Source organism: Muntiacus reevesi, chromosome 2 (assembly GCF_963930625.1).
Source record: "Muntiacus reevesi chromosome 2, mMunRee1.1, whole genome shotgun sequence".
NCBI lineage: Eukaryota > Metazoa > Chordata > Mammalia > Artiodactyla > Cervidae > Muntiacus > Muntiacus reevesi.
Genome location: NC_089250.1, coordinates 59,866,245 through 59,885,286, shown reverse-complemented (window position 1 = coordinate 59,885,286; position 19,042 = coordinate 59,866,245). Strand labels below are relative to the sequence as shown.

Below are 19,042 nucleotides of genomic sequence, written 5' to 3'. Positions count from 1 at the left end.
CTCTCTCCTCACCCTCTGGGGTAAGAGGCCCCCAGACAGCAGCCTGGTTGGGGTGAGATTGAGACTCACGCTTAATGAATAATGGTTTTAATAATAATTTTTGAAAAGGAAAATAGCAAGTGTTGACCACAGGGTGGAGAAACTGGAACTCTTGTACATTGCTGGTGGGAATGTAAAGTAGTGGAATATAATTTGGTGATTCTTCAAAAGTTAAACATGGAGTTACTATATGACCCAGAAATTCTACTCCTAAGTATATACCCAAGGGAACTGAAAACAGGTGCTCAAATATATGTACAGGCATGCTCACAGCATCACCATTCACAGTAGTCAAAAGGTGGAAACAACCTGAATTTCCATCTACAGATGAGTGAATAAACAAATCATAGAATATACATACAATGAAATACTATTCAGCCATAAAATGAATTAAATGTGTCAGTATTTAATGTGGATGAACCTTGAAAGAAGCCAGTCACAAAAGGTCACATATTATGTAATTCCATTTATCTGAAACATCCAGAATAAATTAATCCATTGATACAAAATGCAGGTTGGTGGCTGCCAAGGTCTGAGGGGAGGGAGGAAGGGGAATAACTGACTATGGTGTTTCCTTCTGGGATGATGAAAATGTTTTAGAACTATACAGAGGTGCTGATCACACAACCCACTGAACATACTGAATGCCCCACTGCATTGTTCACTTAAAAATGATTCATTTTATAATGTTATATGAATTTCACCTAAAAAAGTTTTAAAAATTTCAGACTATGGACTTCCTTGGCAGCCCAGTGGTTAAAACTTCACTTTCCAATGCAGGGGGTGTGGGTTTGGTAAGCTAAGATCCACATGCCTCGCTGCCAAAAAACCAAAATACAAAACAGGAGCAATACTGTAACAAGTTTAATAAAGACTTTAAAAATGGTCCACATCAAAATACTTTAAAAAAATTGCAAGCTACCTAAAAGTGCTTTGCTAGGATGGTTAAAACAAATTATAGTGCCTCCAAACAGTGGAGTATTACTCAGTAATTAAAAATTTGAGGATGTTTTAATGACATGGAAAAATGCTTGCAATGTAATACTAAGCAAATAAGTGGGATAAAAATTGTATATGCAGCATTTTACTAATTATGTTAAATAAAACGTGCACAGAAAAGTAGACTATAAAAACAAACTAAAACATTTGCTACCCAAACATTTTTTTAAAAGATTCATGCTTCTAAGAATTCCCCGGCTATCTGTTGGTTAGGACTCCGTGCTTTCACTGCTGAGGGCCCAGGTTCAATACCTGGTTGGGGGACTAAGATTGCTCAAGCTGTGAGGGGAAGCAAAAAGAAAACAAAACAAAAAAACCCCAAAGAACTGAAAAGCGAAACAAAACAAAAAGATGCATGCTCCTATTGTTGGAGCATATACTAAGTGTCAGGCGTAGTGAATAAGGCGGAGGAGAATCTTTGCCCTCCTGCAGCTGAGAACAGGTGACAGTGGCCCTGGATCTAGAGGGAGCTGGAAGGTCAGCAGAGCCGATTCTTCTCTCTTCTCTGCCCCAGACCGCCTGGGTGACATTTCCATGCCTCAGTCCTACTCATACACAAAAGCTGCCCCCTGGGAGAGCCACTCAGCCTCTCGGTGTTTCCCCCTAGAAACACCTGTACACGAGCCCAAGACCACACATGAGGCTGGCCCCAGCGGTGTTCTTTGTTGTCATGAAGCCCTGGATCAGCCTGAGTGTTCAGCATCAGGGGGAATGAGAAGTAGGGCAGGATGGTCCCCTCCTGGAATCCTCCACTTAGAAAGAATAAGCTAGAGCTCTGTGTCTGATTCTGGCTAGATTCTGACAACTTAATGATAACAAGGCAGGGGAAATGAAACTGCCGCCGAATCTCACAGTTAGACAGCATTTATGTAGATCTTTAAAACACGACAGACAATTTTGGGTATTGTTTATGCACCCACATATATATGTAATACATTTTTAAAGGCACAGACAGGAAGAGCTATAATTCATGACAGAGATTGTCTCTGGGGAGGGAGAGAAACAGAACTAAGATGGATACAGGGTGGGGAGGCTTCAATGTTATCTGTGACTTTTAGTAATTTTATTTTTCAAAAAAACAGAAACACACGTGACAAAATGTGAGCACTTGTTAATTCTGGGTGGTGGGTTCCTGGGATATTTAGTATATTACTGCCTTTGCTTCTCTGTATTTAATGCCCCCCCCCCCAAAAAAAAATGATAGTGCAGAGAAAGCAATGGTGAGAACCAATATCTTTTGAGGCCTTTCTCTCGGCTGGCCAAAGTGCTTCTCAAAGTGTGGCCCTTGAACCAGCAGCAACAGCATCACCTGGGAATAAAGATTCTTGGGATCCTGTGCCAGACCTATTGAATCACAAACTTTGGGGTCAAGGCCCAAAAATCTGTGTCTTAACAAGCTTTCCAGTTGATTCTTATGTACCATTTAAGTTTGAGAACCACTAGGCTAGACTGTAATAGCTATGACCATTGTTAATGGATATTAAACAGTTAGACCTGTTAGGCAATAAGCAGACCTGTCAGTAACTCAATCTAATCTTCAAAACAACCCTATGGGGACTTCCCTGGTGATCCGGTGGCTAAGACTCTGAGCTCCCAATGCAGGTGGCATGAGTTTGATCCTTGGTCAGGGAACTAGATCCCACATGCTGCAACTAAGACCCATTACGGTCAAATAAATAAATAAATACATTTTTAAAAAGACCCTCTGAGGTAGCCATTATTTCAAATATCCCCATTCTACAGTTATGGAAACGGAGGCACAGAATGGCCACATCTTCTGCCCAAGATCCAACAGGCACGTTGCCCACCCCAAACCCCTTACTTAGCCACTTCAGTTGTGTCCGACTCTGTGCGACCCAATGGACTGTAACCTGCCAGGCTCCTCTGTCCATGTGATTCTCCAGGCAAGAATACTGGAATGGGTTGCCATGCCCTCCACCCTCCCAGGGATCTTCCTGATCCAGGGAGCAAACCTACACCTCATGTCTCCTGCACTGGCAGGTAGTTCTTTACCACTAGCGCCACCTGGGAAGCCCAAACTCACTTAACATGACCTCTAACATACTCTATCTCATGGCAGTCTTGGAAGACAGACCTAATAGCCCTCTTTGACAGATGAGGAAATTGGAATTTATAGACGGAGAGTGAGTGACTTGTCCAAGGTCTCACAGGAGGAAAGTGAGGGGGCAGGCATCCTCCTGTGGTCTGTCCAGGAGGTTTCAGGGTCCCACCTAGACCTCCTGGGAATCAGGGCGCAGCTGGGAGGAGGAGGGAGCCCAGCGAGCGAACCGACCCAGCTGCAGCCCCGCCTGGGTGTGGCTTGCGCTGTCACGCCCACGGCCAGCTGTCCCCTTCCCCACCATGGCTGCCAAGCCGCCGTGACCGTGACTGTCACCCAGCCCCAAAGGGCTTTTCCCCTCTCGGGCTCCTTGAAGCCATTTTTTTTTTTGTCTCTTGCAGAAGAGGAACCTGGACGGCCCAGGGAAGTGGCGGCTTAGGCAGAAAGTCACCCTCCCGCGTTCCCAGGTTCGCAGCCGGGCCATTAGCCTGTTCATCTGGACATCCTCCCCCGAGAGTCGGCCCCCGCATCCCACCGCCTGTCCGCCGCTCCCCAGACGGTCTTTTTCCGCTGAGCCCCAGTCTACGCGGCTCACCACCCTGGGTGCCCTCAGCAGCCCGAAGACCCGACCGTCAGGCCGAGTGCGAGGGCCGGTGTCCCACGACCCCCGGGTTCGAAGCACTCACCTGGGCGCCCGCTCCTCTTCCGGCGGGCAGCCCGGATCCTCGCAGCTCGAGCGCCCCCCCAGCTCGGCAGTCCCCGGGGTCCCGGGGCGCTCGACAGCTAGGGGAAGATGGATTGACTTTCAAGAAGAGGCTGGGGATGCGCTGCGAGGGGCTTCGGTGCCGTGCGTCTTTGGGGGGGCTCTCTGGCGCTGGACTGTCCGCGTCCCCTTCCACTCGCCCCTAGGCCTCGGCGGTGCGTCCCGGCCGGAACCAGGGACTCGGTGGCGCCCACAGACCATCTGGGCGCCCGGGGCGATGCTAACCCCGCCCCCAAGTGTCCTAAGCCCGCCCCGGAGATTCTGACCCCACCCCAGGGACTCCAATCTCTATCCCCACCTCCCAAGATCCTAATCCCGCTGCCTAAGGATTTTTTTAAACACCGCCCATCCAAGGCTTCTAACCCTGCCTCCAAGAATCTTTACCTCATCCCCGAAGGGCAATAACCCCGCCCCCAAGAATTTTAACCGGTCCTTCCAAGGTCCTAATCTCCAAATAAACTAACACCTCCTCCAATGTATTCTAATCCCGCCTTCCAGTGCCCTAACCCTGTACCAAATGATTCTAAACCCCACCCTCCCGAGAACCCCAGCACCCCATCTGCTCCTGAGATCTTAATTCTGCCCCAAAGGATTTTGAATCTCACCCAGGAAGGAATTTTAACCTCGCCTATCAGAGGTTTCTAATTCTGCCCCCAGGATTTTAATCCGGCAAGTGGAGGATCCTAGTCTCTTTCATAAGAAGATTCTAACCCAGCCCTCAAGATTTGTGACCCTAACCCTAGGGATACTATTCTACTCTCACTCCTGGGTGATCCCAGCCTATTCACACAGGATTTTAATCTGCCTCTCCCCGCGCCGCGCCCCCCGCCCCCCCCCCCCCAAGGATTCTAATCCGGCCCATTCAAAGGTTCAACCCCTGCTTTCCAGGTTTCTGATCCCACGTATCAAAGGATTCTAAACCGGTTCGGGAGGCTCCTGACCCTACCTTCCTCATTCTCACAGGACTCTACCCACCCCCACCCCAAGCATTCCGATTCACTTCCCCACCATTCCAATCGCCTCCTTCTAACCCAGTCCCCTCCCCAACGCCGTGTCCCAAGCCTTCCCGGCCCTTCTGTGGTCTGCGGTTTCTGCTCCTCAGGCCCTGGCTATTCAAACTCTATGCAAAGTTTTTGCCCGCAGGAACCAGCCTGACTCACTCCTGGCCCGTTTCCCGGTAGCTCAGAGGAGCTCGAAAATTGAGGGGGCAGTAAGCGGCGCTGGAGGGTACAGTTTGAGGCTGCAGATGAATGAGAGGTGTCCAGGGCCAGACAAGGGCAGAGCCCACTCCTCCTGGAAACGGACTGTCACCCTAAATCCTGCTGAGCACACCTCCGAGAATGTACAGAAACACTACGGTGTCTCTGGAGTCCCACCCGCTACCAGTCTTTTCAGGCCCCCACCATCTCTTTCACTCCTTCATTCACTATGCTGGGGCTGAGCTACATAGGACTTCTCAGCCTCAGCACTATTGATTGACATTTGCGTGCCTGCTCAGTCGCTCATTCTTGTTGGACGCTTTGCGATCCAACAGTCTACAGTCTGCCAGACTCCTCTGTCCATGGGATTATCCAGGCAAGAACACTGGGGTGGCTTGCCATTTCCTCCTCCAGGAGTTCTTCCCCACCCGGGGGGTGGAACCTGCAGACGGATTTTTTTTACCACGGAGCCACTTGGGCAGCCCCACTATTGACATCTAGGTCCTGAAATTCTTTGTTGTGGGGAGCTGTTCTGTGCATAGCAGGGGGTTGAACAGAATTCCCAGAAGTCATCCACTCGATGCCAGTAGCAGCTCCATTCCTCAGTTGTGATAGCCAAAAATGTTTCTGGACATGACCAAAGGTCCCCTGTGGCAGGGGGAATGGCAGGTGGTGATGGAGGGGGACAGAACCATGAATAAGAAAGATAATGACCCTGCTCTTATGCGTTTGGTTTATGTGCTTAAATACATGTATGCCCTTTTAAAAAGCAGATATTGTTTTAATTGTGTGTTTAATTTTCTTGGATAGTACTTCAATTTTGTACTTTTTTTTTCACTCCATCACTAGATACTATCTAGTATCTAGTATATATCTATCTAGTATATATCTAGCCATGTTGCTGAAGGTCATTGTCTATATCTCCCATAGTCTATTTATCCATTCCGCTAGTCACAGACACCCAAATGGCACACAGCTTCACCCCACCATAAACAGTGCCACTGTAAACATCCTGATATGAGTTCCCTTATGAACCTATGTGAGTATTTTATTAAGGCTTGGCTTTGCCAAGAATGACAGAAACTTATCAAATGGCTGCTGCTTGGATTCCTCTCCACCATTTCCCCATATCTTGACTGTACCTTAGGTATCATCTGCTGGTCTTAATTTGAGTCCCCCAGAAGTAGACCCTAGACACAGATTAAAGTGAAAGTTGGTTATTTAGAAGATGCAGAAAGCACGGGTAAAGGAGTGGGTGAATGAGAAGGGAAGAAAGCCACTCAAGAAAGCATTACCAAGCAAGCTCCAATTGGGGGCTCCTGGAGCTCATTCATGCCTGGGGAATGAACCCACACAGAGTCATCCCACCTGAGACATGAGGTAGTCTGGGCATTTATACACCAGCTCCTGTGAGACATTGGATGAGGGCTGCTCCTGCAGCTATTTAGTCACTCCACAGTGTCTGACTCTTTGCAACCCCATGGTTGCTCCTGGTGGGGCTGGATATTAATCCTCTAACATTTCTGGCCTGCCCCATGCATGCTCCAGTCACCACAGAGAGCCTCTAAGAAGACAGATGCAGGTTCTGGGGATGTTAGAGTGTCATTTCCAGCATCAGCCACATCTTCTGAGTTTGCCATTCTGATGGCAAAGGACCACTTATAGCGAAAACATTCTCCTGTTAATAGCCAATTTCTCCAATTTCTTCTTCTTCTTTTTTTTTTTTTTTTGGCTATTAAAGTAATGCCGCAATGAAAATCGCGTATGTGTTCCCAAAGACCCTATCAACTTTACTGCAGCATAATTTTATAAATAAAATGCACCATTTAAAATACTCAGCTTGATGAGTTTTGGCAACTGTAGACATCCATGTAATTACCACACTAATCAAGATATAAAGCATTTTTGTCACTCCAAGAAGTTCCTTTATACCCTGCTACATTCAACTTCCCCACTCATTTCCTAGGGTAACGATTGTTTGGCTTGTTGTCACTATAGATTAACTTTGTCTTTTCTAGAATTTCACATAAATTCAATCATACAATATGTTTCTTTTTGTGAATAAAATGGGCCTTCATTTTACTCACATATTGCTTTTAAGAGTTTAAGTTGTTTCATATTCTAGTATGTTTTCCTTTTACTGTGCTGAGTTGTATTCCATAGTACAAATGTATTACTATTTGTTCATTCATTTACTTGCTGGTGAATATTTGAGTTGCTTCTGTTACATGAATAAAGCTGCTATGAACATTCATGTACAAGTCTTGGCATGGATACATTTTCATTTCTCTTGGTTAAATGGTTTGGACTGGAATTACTGGATCATATAGTAAGTGCATGTTTAAGCTTCCCACTAGGTGGCTCAGACAGTAAAGAGTCCACCTGCAATGCAGGAGATCCCGGTTTGATCCCTGGGTCGGTAACTTTATAATACAAAACTAAAGTGGTTTTCAAAGTAATTATACCACCTTGCATTCCCACCAGTGATGGGAATCACTATGGTTTCCAGTTTTATCATGTCCTTGTCAATTTTGTATTGTTGTTCTTTGTAATTAAAAAAATATTTCCCCTCTAACTCATATTAGCATGAAAGAACATTGATACAATTATAAATTTTACTCCAAAACACTGCCTTACTAATATTTGGGATAGCAAACATTTTGTCTACTCAGGCATTCATTCATTCACTGTCATGGGGAATATAGCTGACCACAAGAAATGGTGCTAAAGGCTGCATCTTTGGAGTCAGACTAGAGTTCAAACCCGGACACTGCCATCAGCTCAGTGATCTTGCACATATTGAGTCACCTCTCGGAGCCTGTCTCCTCATCTGTCAAGTGGGAATAGTAATAGTATTTACATCAGTGAATCATTGTGAGAGTCAACTGACATCTTATGTCTGAGGACGGTAAGGATTATAAGAAAAATAAAGCAAAGCAAGCGGCAAGGGAGCAGGGGTGGGGAAGGAGTGATGGTGTGACCCAAGACGGAGTGGCAGGGAAGCCTTCTCTGAAGAGGGAGCATGTATGCAGATATCTGCTGAATTGGGGGAGTGAGTAATGGAATAGTCTGAGGAAATGTGTTTCAGGCAGAAGGAATAGTAATGGCTAAGGTCCTGAGGGGCGACTGCACTTGATGTATTTAAGGAACACGAGGAAGTCATCGTAGTTGGAACAGAATGGGCACAGGAGAAAATGATGGAGAGGATGTTGGAGAGGGTGTGAGGTCAGACTGTAAGGCCATGAATATCCTGAGAGCAAACTTTAATTGACACAAGATGGGAGCAATTGGATGGTTCTGAGCAGAGGAGTAAGCCACAACTGGCTTGTATTTTAATGGGATCTCTCTGGCTTCTGGGAGGAGAATGAATTAGAGGGACCAGGGGGAAGCAGGGAATCCAATGAGCAGGCTGAGGCTATGCTCCAAAGGCGAGATGATGGTGACACGGGCCAGGGTAGTGGCAATCAACAGTTGTAGATCTTTTCTCAATCATTTTCAGATGCCTTAAACTTCATGGATATGCACAAGAAAAGTCATTGCAGCACCACTTTTTACCAGAAATGAATTAGAAATAAGCTAAATGCCTGTCATTTGAGAACTGGGGAAAAAATGATAATACAATAATGGAGTGCCCAGCAGTTGTCAAAGGAATAATGATGTTTAAAAACTATTTGTCTTTGCATACACTGGCAATGAACAAACTGAAAATAAAGTTAAGAAAATAATTTCACTTACAATATTAATGAAAAGAATAAAATACTTAGGAATCAATTTAACAAAAGAAGTGCAAGATACTTGGAAAACCAAGAAACAGTCTTGAAAGAAGCTTAAGAAGACCTAAATAAAGACATCTCATGGGATGGAAAAGACGTCTTATGGAAAAGACATCCCTTTGTGGACTAGAAGACTTAATATTAAGATGGTGATACTCCCCCAAATGGTCAACCAAATCCCTATCAAAACCCCAGATATCTTTTTTAAGAAATAAAAATAGACAAGTTCATCCTAAAATTTGTATAGAAATGCAAGGAACTCAGAACAGCCAAAACAATCCTGCAAAAGTAAACAGTGAAGGACTCACTCTTTTTAATTGAAAACTTAACTACAGTAATCAAGATAGTGTGGTTACTGGCATAAAGGTAGAAATATAGATCAGTGGAACAGAATTAAGAGTCCAAAAGTAAATCCTTACATTGACTGCCAATTGATTTTCAACAAGGGTGCTGAGACAATTCAATGGGAAGAACGAATAGTCCTTTCAACAAATGGTTTTGAAACAATTGGATATCTTCATGCAAAATAATTAAGTTGAACCCCTATCTCACACCACCCACAAAATTTAGTTCAAAATGGATCATAGACCTAAATTTATGAGCCAAACCTATAAAACTCTTAGAATTAAATCTTTACAACCTTAGGTTAGGCAAAGCAATCTTAGATGTGGCATAAGTGATAAAAGAAAAAAATAGATAAACTGGACTTCATCAAAAGGAAAAGCTTGTACTGCAAATGATACAATCAAGAAGACAGACAATCCACAGAAAGGGAGAAAGTATTTGCAAGTCACACATCTGATAAGGTACTGGTAGCCTAAATATTTAAGCAACATAATTCAATAATAAAAAGACAACATACTAAAAAAAAAAAAAAAAGACAACATACTTGAAAAGTGGGCAAAAGATCTAAATAGGTATTTCTCCCAAGAAGCTATACAAGTACCTAGTAAGCACATAAAAACACTTAGTAACATTAGCCATTAGGGAACTACAAATTAAACCACAATGAGATGCCATTTCACATCCATTAGAATGGCTAATAAGAATAAACACACAATAGCAACAGTTGATGAGACCATGAAGAAATTAGAACCTTCCCGTATCATGGTGGAAATGTAGAACGGTGCAGCCCCTTTGGAAAGTGGTGTGGCATGTTCTTAAAAAGTTAACATGGAGTTACCATGTAACCCAGAAATCCCACTTCCAGGGTGTCTACCCAAAAGTATTGAAATGTATGTCTACACCAAAATTTGTAAATGAAATTTTCATAGCAGCATTATTCATAATAGCTCCAAAAGTGGAAACAACTCTGATGTTCATCAGTGGATAAATAAAATGTGCTCTATCTATTCAATGGACTATTATTTGACAATAAAATGGTATGAAGTGTTGATACATTCTACAACATGAACTTTGAATATTTGTTAAATGAAAGAAGTTGGTCACAAAATATCACACATTGTATAATTCCATTTATATGAAATATCCAAAATAGGCAAATTTACAGAAACAAAGTAGGCTAGTGATTGTCTAGGGTGGGGGGTGGAGAGAAACAAGGACTGACTGCTAATGGGTACAGGGCTTTTTGTGGGGGGGGGAGTGGGTAATGAAAATTCTTAAAATTGATCGCAGTAATGGCTGCACAACTCTGAGAACATATGAAATATCACTGGATTGTACATTTAAATGGATGACTATGGGGATTACAATTCAATACTTTTTTTAAATGAAAAAAGTTCTATGTACTAATAGGGAACAAGTGTGTAAGTGGAGGGGAGCAAGGTGCACAACAGCTTCTATTATGTTTTTCTATGTGTGTAGAACAAGAAAACAAAGATATGGGAATTTACCAGCACATGCCTGGGCTGAGTCAGGAAGGGCACACAGAAGAAACAGCCCCTGTGGTTTCTTCCAGGGAAGGGAACTGTGTAGCTGGATGAGAGAGGAGAGAGGGAGGCTTTTTGGTCCTAGCATACCCTTGGTACTCTCGAATTTTGAGCCACCTAAATATATTTATTCAAAAAATAATATGAATTATTCAAAAATAAAGTCATTTAAAATATCAGAGATTTCATGGACAAGGTAGAATTGAGGCTGGGTAGGATTTTTAGGGGATGAAGAGTTCCAAAAGGTTCTGTCTGTGCACTTGCCATTGGGACCAGCAGTGCAGGGATGATGGAAGCAAAGGCGCTGAGACTGGACTGACCGCTTCTCTCTAGCTGTGACTTTGGTCAAGTTACTCAACTCCTCTCTGTCCATACTTCTTCATCTGTGAAGTGGAATGGTAAGAGTGCTTACCTCACCAGGTCACTGAATCACTGCATGTCAAGCTCATTACTGTGCCCTCACTTACATCATCTCACTTAATCTCTTTGAAACAGGGATGATTATAAGAGGATGGCTCAGAGAGGCAAAGACAGTTGTCCAAGGTCACACAGCCAAGAACAAATTCGAACCCAGGTCTTTGAGCCTCCGGTGTGCCTCCAAAGGCTGTGCTTGTAACAACTACACAAACTTAGCAAGTGTGCCCTGGAGACTGAAGAGCAGAAACAGCGACATGCTGATGACAGGATCTGACACAGGGCTCAGTCTTAGAGAACAATGCAGGCTTCACTTTACAGAGGGTCAGAGGTCTGCTCTTTCAAAAATATATTTTCCTATTTCCGGGAATATTTGCATTTTATTTATTTCAAGTTCTTTGGGAACTGCTGATTGTTTCACATTCAAAGCAGGATAGGAGATGGGGAAGAGAGTCACAATTGTCATTTCAGAGCCCAGATATTTCCCCTTTTAGTTGCCAAGTAGTTAGTGTTCATTTCACAGCTACACTGTCCCAGGCAGGAGGTCACTGTTGTCCTCATTTTCCAAGAGAGGCAAATGAAAATCTGAGAAGTTAGCCCATAAGAACCTCACAATAGCTCCTAGCAGGTCCTTGACCTCTCTTCTTAAAAAACTCCTCCAGTCTCCATCATCTCTAGCTGCCTCCGCCAAGCCCACCTCTGCCCCTGCCCTGGCTTATTTTTCTCCAGAGAACTTGTCACCACCAGGCACTCTAATACATATCTATGTTAACCTGTTTGTTGTCTATCTCTTCTACATTTTTTTGGCATGTTCCATGCAGATACTATTCATGCACACTGTTTTACAGATGGAGAAACTGAATGAATGAAGGAAACTGAATTAATGAAACAAACAGAATGATGAAATGAATGACAGTGCCTAGGATCCAAACCCAATCATTGATTAATTCTATTAATATTTATTAAGGGCTTACTATGTGTAGCTTCCAGGCTTTTCTTTACATATTTACATACAAATACAGGTAGGTGGCACAGTGGTAAAGAATCCGTCAGCCTATGCCAAAGCTGCAGGCGATGTGGATTCAATCCCTGGGTGGGAAATATTCCCTGGAGGAGGAAAAGGCAATGCACTCCAGTATTCTTGCCTGGAGAATTCCATGGACAGAGGAGCCTGGCGGGCTACAGTCCACAGGGTCATAAAGAGTCAGCCACCACTGAGTGACTGAGCATGCACGCACGCGCACATAGGTAAAAAAATTAACCATGTTATTTTTTTTTTAATGAATGTACTCTCTGTACTATTCTACAAACTTGTTTTAGGGCTCTCTCTATGTTAATTCACCTGAGCAAGGCTGGGGCCCATGTCCTTTAATCTCTCCGAAAGCAGCCAGGAGCTGGGAGGACAAAAATTTACAAGATAGTCTTGGCCCTCAAGCAATTCAGTTAGGGAGGGAGAAACTTAGACCAATAACTTAGACACAGAAGTGGAAAATTCTGTGGTACAGAGGCACATGACATTGTAGAACCAAGTAGGAGGGACACTGGCCCAGCCTGGGATGCATCACGGAGAACTTCTTGGAGAAGGTGATCCTTTGAGGTTCAAAGGATAACAGTGGAAGGTCATGGCAAAGGGTCCTCCAGACAGAAACTGCAGCCTTTCAAAGACTGGAGACTAGACTGTTTGAGCAACCACAAACCTTCTTTTTGTCGGTGTCTGAAGCCCTAGGCAAGAGAAGGCACATCCGGAGGCTGGAGATGGCAGCAGCAGCAGCGGATAAGGAGCTGGGACTTTCTTATGAGGGTGACCAGGGAGATGGCCCTATGGGTGTCTTGGAAGCGCACCTACCCCAGGTACCACCCTAGAGACAGCCGACCTCCTGCTCAGGGGTGTGGCGGAGCAGAACGGGGACAGGGGTGGAGGGGGTGTCCACGGAGTTGTTTTTCTGCCCCCAGCTGCGTGGCCACCTCCAGCTGATGGATCTCCCCCGGGGAGGAGGGGTAGGGGACAGTTCGGTTTCACAACCCTTCTCCCTTCCCCCCCGTGTCTCCGGAGGCCAACAAAAGAGGAAGCGCTACATGGACTTCCTCCTGGGTTCGGGTGCGCGGGAGCCGGGAGGGGTCCTTCGGGAGGGCGGAAGGATGGGCGGGGAGATGGGCGGGGCAGAGCAGGACCTGCCAGCCAACCCGCGCTCAGCCTGGTCTAGCCCCGCCCCCTCACTTGGTGGCCGAGCTCCGGCTGGGTGAGCCCAGGCCTGGAGCCCCGGGAGCAGGTTCGCCTCCCGGCAGTCCTAACTCACTGCTCCTAAGAAAGACCTCCTTTCTGAGATTCACATCTTGAATGAGAGGGCACATCCTACCCAGCAATTTAAAACTGAGGCGTTGTGTATGAATTATCATGGAGAGAGCCCCAATATATGCTTTCAGAATAGTATAGAGAGCATATTCATTAAAAAAAAAAAAAAAAGCAAACGGAAAACACACTGTTTTGTATCTACCTATATACACAGCCGACAGGAACAGAGATTGTCACTAAATAAGTAACATGGGACCAGAGAGAAAGATGTTACCTTTCCTCTATTTTTTTAGAACTAGGCTATATTTGTTTTTATTTGTGTAATTAAAATAATAATAAATGAGAGGATTGGTATGTATGGTTATGGAGGGTCCTTTCGCTAAAGTTTCTTATTCTGAAACTTCCCCCAAATACATCAAAACTGAAAGACTTTTACAACAAACCCCTATACTCACCACCTGCATCGACCATGAATATTCTACTTACTTTATCACATGTCTGTCCATCTAGCTGTGCATCAGTTCGTCTTTAAAAAGTATTTCAGAGTGAATTAGTTCAATGTTTGCTTACAAATTTTTGATGTAAAATGTATGTACAACAAACTGCATAAGATTAAGTGTTTATTTGCTGAATTTTTGCAAATGGATTGTACATTTATATAAATTCAACCCCATTAAACTAGACATTGCCATCAATCCTGAAAGTTCCCCTTTGTCCTATTTTAACTGCCTGCATTCTATGAGTCAGCATGTCACACAGGGCCAGGTATATATTAAGTGGTCAATAAATGTTGGTTGAAGAATGAATGTGCACATGGCCTTCTCCCCTGAGGGCAGGATCATGTCTTTTTTTCTTGTACTCCCCACAGAATGGATACACAGTATAGCTCAGATGATAAAGAATCTGCCTGCAATGCAGGAGGCCTGGATTAGATCCTTGGTAGGGAAGATGCCCTGGAGAAGGGAATGGCTACCACTCCAGTATTCTTGCCTGGAGAATTTCATGGACAGAGGAGCCTGGCAGGTTACAGTCCAAGGGGTCACAGAGAGTCAGATATGACTAACATACTTACTTAACTTACTAGATGCTTAATAAAGACTATTGACTGTACTATTTACACATGGTGTGTAACAAATTGCCCCTAAATATAACAGTTTAAAACATTATAAACAGTTATCTCACACAGTTTCTGTGGTCAGGAATCTGGAAGCAGCTTAGCTTAGTGGCTCTGGCTTGGGGTCTCTCTGAAACAGGCAAGGTAAACCTGGTCTACAGTCAAATGAAGGATTGACTGGGGCTGAAGAGCCATTTCCAGGATGATTCACTCATACAACTGTTGGCAGGAGGCCCAGAACCTCACTACATGAACCCCCCTGCCATAAGGTTGCCTGAGTGTGCGTATGACATGATGGCTGGCTTCCCCTAGAGCGAGTGATTGGAGAGAGGAGGTGATGCATCACACTGGTCACACAGGTCATCTCCATTCCATGTGGGAGTGGCCCACACAAGAGCAGGAATGCCAGGAGGTGAGACTACTTGGGGGCTTCTTGGAGAAGGAAGTCATTATGAATATGGGTTCAGATTCTCTGAGCACTTGCTTTGTGCTGGATGCTGTGTTGGGCTCCAGGAGGGAGTATAAGTCACAACCAGTTCTTCCCATCCCCCTCACAAGATCAGGATCTGTGTGTGTGTGTGTGCGTGTGTTGGAGATGGAGATCAGGTCAGGTAGACATTGAAACACGTGGGGTTGTAGAGTATGATGAATACTGCAATAACAGGTTTTTGATTGTTCTTCTGTAATTCATATTTATGGCACAATATTTAAGATACATCATGAAAAGAGAGTTTCTTTTCCTCCATATTTTACAACTGTACATTCCTCCAGCTCAGAGACAACAACTATTACCTATTTTGTATATCCTTCCAGATCTATGTATTCCATGCGGAGACACAAAGACATTCTCTGCCCTCTTTAAAGAAAAGGATAGCACCATCCAAAGTGCATTATTCTGCATCTTGCTTTTCCTTTTTCCACTTACTTTATCCTGGAAACAATTCCACATCATTACACAGAGAGTTGGGCTTCCCTGGTAGCTCAGTGGTAAAGAATCTGCCTGCCAATGCAGGAGACGCAAGTTTGATCCCTGGGCTGGGAAGGAAATGGGAGGAAATGGCAACCCACTCCAGTATTCTTGCCTGGGAAATCCCATGGACAGAGGAGCCTGGCAGGCTATAGTCCAGGAGGTCACAAAGAGTCAGACATGACTGAGCTACCAAACAACAACAACACAGCTACTTCATTCTTATTTATGGCTGCATGGTATTCTGTTGTCTGCACGAGTCCCAGTTTATTTAACCAGTTCTCTATCACTGAGCATTCGATTTATTTCTAATCTCTTGTCCTTAGAAGCATAGCTGCAGTGATTTTCCTTGTATATTCATCATTTCCATTTTGTGAGTATGAATGCAGGAGACATTCCTGGCGGTGAAACATTGAAGGGTGTGTGCATTTAAAATATTGATAGATATTGTTAAGTAGGGTTTATCCAACTTGCCCTCCCACCCAAAACGTGTGAGTGTCTGTTTCCTCACACCTACCCACACTGTAAGTTGTCAAACTTTCCAAACTTTGCCAATCTAGTAACTGAAAAAGAAATGACTTCTCAATGCAGTTTTAATTTGCATTTTTCTTATTAGAGTGAGGTTGAACATTGTGTCACAAGTTTCAGAACCAATTATCTTTTCTGTGAACTGAAAAAATAATTTGCCTATTTTTCTGTTGGTCTGTGGGTCCTTATTATTTATTTGAATGTTCTCTTTATACATCAAAGGCACTGTCTGCATGATAAGCTTCAGAAATAATGTTTTGGAACAAGCTGTTTTAAGACAGAAATGAGAAGTTTCTACCCCATGAGCTGCCAGGTTCTTCTGTCCATGGGATTTCCCAGGCAAGAATACTGAATGGGTTGCCGTTTCCTTCTCCAGGAGATTTTCCTGACCCAGGGATCAAACCCGGGTCTCCTGCATTGCAGGCAGATTCTTTACTGTCTGAGCCACCAGGAAAGCCTGAAGTTTTCTACAGGTCACATCATTTTCTGTGCCTCCCTGCAGGGCCACCCAAGGGTTAAGGGAGCAGCCATGCCATGTAACATTCTAGAAGGTGATGCTAAGACCTGGTGGTGGGTTTGGAGGGAGAGGGGTGGGCTAGGAGGCAGTTGTGAGCCCTTGTCCTAGATGGAAAGAACTGTCTCAGAAGACAGCAAGCTCCCCAATGCAAGAAGTAGACAAGACAGGCTGGCTCAGTTCTAAAACATTTTGCCCTTCATCTGGAATGTCTGCGAATAGACAAGCCAGAAATGGGAGGACACAACAGTGAGTGTGTATGTGGTAAGTCACTTCAGTCATGCCCAACTCTTTGTCACCCCATGGACTGTAGCCCGCCAGGCTCCTCTGTCCATGGGATTCTCCAGGCAAGAATACTGGCGTGGGTTGCCATGCCTTCCTCCAGGACACAGCAGTGGGACTGTCAATTTCTGATCATTTGCTGGTTACTGCATCTGGAACATTATTTAATAGCCATATAAACTCCTTAGAGTGAGGAGACCAATGTTCATGAGGCCAATGTTCAAGTGCCAAAGAAACAATTGTGAAGAATGAATGAAGGAAAGGATGGGTGATTCTAATCAAAGGATATAGCTTTACTGTCTCTCAGCTGATAGGAAGCCCTCTTCCCCTCCCTCCTTCTTTGAACCTGCCCTCCCTTCTTCCTTCCTCTTACCGCATCTGAGCCAGTTCTTAGCATCTTTCCTTCGGTCCTTGTCCCAGCCCTCTCCCTTGGGCCCCAGGGCCCAAACTTTTCCCCTGTCCAATAGCTAGATTCATTTTGAAGAAATGCAAGCCCATTAGCTCATTCCCCACTGCCTATACTTCCCAGCCTGCCCTTCTAGGGCCATCTCAGCCTGTCTACTTCTTTGATTTCCTCCCCTACAAGCCCTGCCCCTCACTGCACATACCCCCAAGTACCTCCCAAATAAATCATGGTCACATTGATTAAGCACTTACTGGATGCTTTTGGGGTTTTACTGGTAACTCAACTGGTAAAGAATCTGCCTGCAATGCAGGAGACCCCAGTTCGATTCCTGGGTCGGGAAGATTGGCTGGAGAAGGCATGGGCTACCCACTCCAGTATTCTTCAGCTTTCCTGGTGGCTCAGACGGTCAAGAATCTGCCTGCAATGCGGGAGACCTGGGTTTGATCCCTGGGTCAGAGAGATCCCCTGGAGGAGGGTAAGGCAAACCACTCCAGTATTATTGCCTAGACGATTCCATGGACACGGGAGCCTGGTGGGCTACAGTCCATGAGGTCACACAGAGTCAGACACGGCTGAGTGACTGAGCCGCAGCAGGTACACTTTTACATGGATTATCTTGTTTATGCTTCACAGCAAGCCATGAGACCTATGAGGCCAATGCGACTACTGCCCCACGTTATAGATGAGGGAAACAAGACCTTTAGGGGCTTACCCCAAGGTCACCCAACTGCAGCTGACAGAGTTGGGACTCAAAACCACAAGTCTGATCCTGGAGCCAGAGTGTTTAGGTGTCTCGGAGGGCGTCATGCTCCCCTGCCTGCACTCATGCTGAGCCCGCCTGAAGGGCCCTCCCTGCTCTCGTCAACCTGCCAAAACCCCGCTTGTCCTTCAAGGTCTCACTCATAGGTCACCTCCTCCAAGAAGCTTTTTCCAGCCGTCCCAGAAAGCGCCAGTTTTTCACTCTTTGACTTTACAGTTGAGAGTTTTGTGCCACAGGCTAGGAGCCCCCAGCAGGCAGAGATTATTCCGTGTGTCCTTCTAGAGTCTAGCACAATGCCTGGCACAGAGCGGGTGCTCTCTAAATGACACCGCCTGAACGGCGGTGGTGCGGAACTCCTCCCCAACATGCAGCTGCGAAGGATTGCTAGGCGTCTCCAGGGCCCCCACGCGGGACGGACTGCAGGGGCAGGGGCAGTCGGAGGCATTTTCACTGCCAACCACTTGTCTGTGGGGCAGCAGTGTCCTCAGGGGATCCAGCTGGCCGGGGAGTTCCATCATTACACCACCCCTACAGGTCTTTGGGAATCAGCTGTCCCCACCCAGGGGGGTTTCCTGTCTTGCAGTGCCGGGAACTGAACCATGATGGGAAGTGACCCTGGCAGGGTTTCTGAAGGCTACAGGAGGAAGTGTGGCCAGAGTCCCCATGCTCAGAGCCTGGGTCACCCCAGCCCTCAGAAACCAAAGGGTTACATGGCTTTAGTAAGAGGATAGTTCCGGGGTGGCTAGGGACTTCCTCAGGGTATGAGGGAAGTTGCTCCATCTCAGAGCTGTGGGGTAAGAGCTGGCTCAGTGCCTCTCAGCAGCCCTGACTCTGTGCCAGGCTAGGACTGTGGCCAATTTCCAAGCCTGATCCTCTTGCAAAGCCCTCCGGCCTTTAAGAGGGACCCCTGTCTCTTTGGTCTCTGCCCCTTGTCAGTGGACTTCTCCCTCATGGCTGCCTCACTCAGGAGCTTATTAGGACACCCCATGGCCTCAGGTCCAAATCCCTCAGCCTCTGATCAATGTATCCCAAAAGTAGGTAGA

The 19,042-nt window shown here is 45.4% G+C and overlaps 1 protein-coding gene across 1 annotated transcript in view; it reads right to left on the bottom strand.

Moving 5' to 3' along the window:
• Positions 1–4,140, bottom strand: part of HCK (HCK proto-oncogene, Src family tyrosine kinase) — a 40,928-nt gene extending 36,788 nt beyond the window's left edge. The window contains exon 1 of the mRNA XM_065919745.1: positions 3,784–4,140. The gene's annotated coding sequence lies outside the window, so the exon portion shown is untranslated. The remainder of the gene's footprint in view (positions 1–3,783) is intronic.
• Between the last annotated feature and the right edge of the window lie 14,902 nt (positions 4,141–19,042).